We start from the raw sequence: 3,255 nt of genomic DNA on the forward strand, positions 1-3,255 counted from the left end.
ATGAGAAGGAATTGGCAACTATGAGATTATCTACGGTTTCACTGGTTTCAGTGGTGTTGTGAGACGTGTGTGTTGCAATGTGTGCAACATATACCCACATGTGCATGGTAGCATAGTCATTTTTTTGGCTTTATTTTTATAGAGACAGCTTAGGTGGGTGGAGAGAGAGGGGATGACACGCAGCAGAGGACCACAAGTCGGATTCGAAGCCGAAGCAACTCCGTACATGGGTCGCCAGCTCTACCGACTGTGCTAACCGGGCACCCATATTGTGCTTCATTTTAAAATGTATTTTAAAATTGTAATGATCCCCATTTTTACTAAAAAGTAACTGTAATCTGATTAGATATCGGTATCCATTACTCCACAGGTCTACCCAAGCCTCCCATATGGTCTAGCGGTTAGGATTCCTGGTTTTCACCCAGGCGGCCCGGGTTCAACTCCCGGTATGGGAACAACTCTTGGCTTCTTGAAGTGATTTGGCATTGTTTGCTAGTTGACCAGGGCTCGTCACCTGTAATTGTGCTGCTACGTCAATCCATCCTTCCACATCTATATTTCTATAATCTCTGCATGTGTGTGATTGTAAACATAGAACGAAAGAAATCCCCATTCAGTTTGTAGAGTGGTAACATGAGTAGAAATAATTTATTCTGATCTGTTCTTTTTTTCTTTTGAGTGCTGAGAAAGAGGTTGAAATTAGAAATTACCTTTCTGAATCATATTTCTCTCACCAATACCACAAACCACACCCCCATTGCATTTTTTAGAAACTTTGTAGTAAAATATTTACTCCTCTTTTAGCTCTGGTTTGGTGTCCCCCAGCCACTGAGAGAAATATCTGGTTTAGCTGCTGAATGCTCCACTTTCTGGTCTCTAACCTCTAACTGTGTCTTCCATTTGATTCTGGGCAGATAATACACGGTGTGTTTTTCAGAGCCTGCTGAAAACATCTGCCTGCTGCTGCAGCTGGAAATAAGTGAGACTACAGTAAATGTTCTGTAAAATCAAAAGGAGCTAAAAGACATAAAAACACTCAGAAGAGCAGAGGAGACTACAGAATTGGGAGTTCGTCACTACAAGTCCCACTTTCCACACAGTAATTGATCTATTGTTTGTATAGAAATATTGCAGCTTTAAAACCAGCACTGCACTTATTTATTATGTTAATATATTTGTTCTGCAAATTTAATGATCCCATTATCACATACAAAACTCTGGAGGATTTCAGTTTCCCACTATTAATTGATTAACTTTTTTTAAATAGATGTATATTTAATTGGGTATAAACCTTGTTGCTGCTGAGTACACGTACTGTAAACACAGATATTTTCAGCCAATAAAGCAGCTGGACAGATATGCAGTGAACCAATCAGGCGGGCAGATGGACATACAGTCTCACAAGTGGAATACATGTGAACAGACAGAAAGAACAAGACGTTGTCTGAGGCCAACCACAGTTTTTGGAGCTGGCAGCTTCTTTACGTTCCCGACGTTCCCTGAAACTGGAACTGTGGAAGATTCTAGGAACTTCAGGAACGAACCAGGAGGAGGAGGAGGTGGAGAAGGAGGAGGAGTGGAAACAGGGCGGGAGATCAGGGTTAGTGTGGTGGAGTGGTGTTACCAGATGACTTTATTTTTAGGACTACAAGAAGAAAGAGACAGAGAGAGAAAGAAATGCAGAAATAAATAGTTTTATCTCGATCCTAACAAACATTTAGTCATCTGAGCATTTTAGCAGATTTTTTCTTTCTTTCTTTTCAGTAATTATCCTGAGTGTCCTGGTGATGCCCTGTTGTAGCTTTATGCTTCATCTTGCATCACTTCTGCATTCAGCAGACAGCCAGTCTTGTTTAATCCAGTTATATGAGTCTGTCCAGACATTAAATACACAGCTTCCCCTTTACTCCTTTTTCAAAAGAAAACCAAAAGTAACAAAAGAACAACATTGAGTGTGAGAGAGAGGAAGGGTTGGTTCTTCTCCTCAGGCGACGTGAAGAAATGTTCACAGGGTGACACTGAGCCTGAACTTTCCCAGAAAGTGGCAACCAATTTGCTTTGAGTGCAATAATATTTAAAAATTGCAAGTTAGCTGAAATAAAACGTGACATGATATGAAACAAGTTCCAGTGACTTCAGGAATCTCTAACGCCTAATACGCACTGCCTGCACAAGCAGTTTCACCCACGGCTGCAACAACGCTTCCCAAAAGATCTTGCCTATTTTTTCAATGTGACGTTCGTAGTTCTCAGCTAAAATAGACAGTGAAAATGACCTGTTGATCACATGATCGGTATCATACCAGCAACATATACCTTTCACTACAGTTTCAATGTCGATATCTGTTGAATATGAAAATACACATACACAAAAAAGAAAATGAACATAAAACCCATTTCAGAAAGTCCGGTCTCTGACGCAAAATCTGGATTCAAGATGTTTCTTCTGTTGTCTCAGACTTGCGCTCGGACTTCTCTCGGACTCGGACATTGGTCTCACCAAATATTCTAGTTAGTGAGTGAGTTAGTTAGCTATCCAAGTCCAGCAATATATGTTGAACTTCCTCCTTCAAAAGAGCACCACTGATGAAGCGTGCTAGCTCAGAAAACGAGTATTGGTTTTATTCAAAATCCATTTAAACGGGTGTTGACATGGGTAACCATGGTTAGGTTACCAGGCAGTCAATCAATGTCTACTTTTACTTTTTTAATCTACTTTTATTAGTTTTTGTGTTTGGACGAAAAACATAAACCATGTCCAACATCAGCTGATACCAATAAAGAATAAGAACAACGTTTTCCAGCTCACACTCTCTCCCTCTGTTACACATACACACACACACCGGACATGTTGGGATGCTCTTCTCCCCTCACCATATTTGGCAGCCCGTTTCTGCCACACACACACACACACACACACACACACACACATTCCCCTGCTGTTTTTTCTCTCTCTACGACCGGGAATGAACCCAAGAACCTGACGACCCTCCCCACCAACTTCCCTCCTCCTCCTCCTTCAGGTTCACTGGGTGATCTTCTGGGAATCAAAAGCAGCAGCCCTCTTTTTGGACAGCTGGTTGGCGGGAGTTTTTTTTCCCTCAGGCGAAGTGTTCGCAGAGTGACACCGGTCCAGAGTCATTCTATATATGTCAGGTTTAATTTTAACCTGCTTTACATCATATCCACTTTGAACAAATGTTGGCTGTGGTGAGAAATATTTGAAGAATGATTTAATAACTCTTATCTCAACAAA

The 3,255-nt window shown here is 41.1% G+C and overlaps 1 non-coding gene across 1 annotated transcript; it reads left to right on the plus strand.

Annotated features, from left to right (window-relative positions):
• The first annotated feature begins 383 nt into the window (after positions 1-383).
• Positions 384-455, plus strand: trnae-uuc (transfer RNA glutamic acid (anticodon UUC)). The gene has a single exon. It is a non-coding gene; the product is annotated as a tRNA-Glu (tRNA).
• Positions 456-3,255: the final 2,800 nt, after the last annotated feature.

The sequence above is a fragment of the Dicentrarchus labrax genome, unplaced genomic scaffold (genome assembly GCF_905237075.1).
Source record: "Dicentrarchus labrax unplaced genomic scaffold, dlabrax2021, whole genome shotgun sequence".
Taxonomy (NCBI): domain Eukaryota; kingdom Metazoa; phylum Chordata; class Actinopteri; family Moronidae; genus Dicentrarchus; species Dicentrarchus labrax.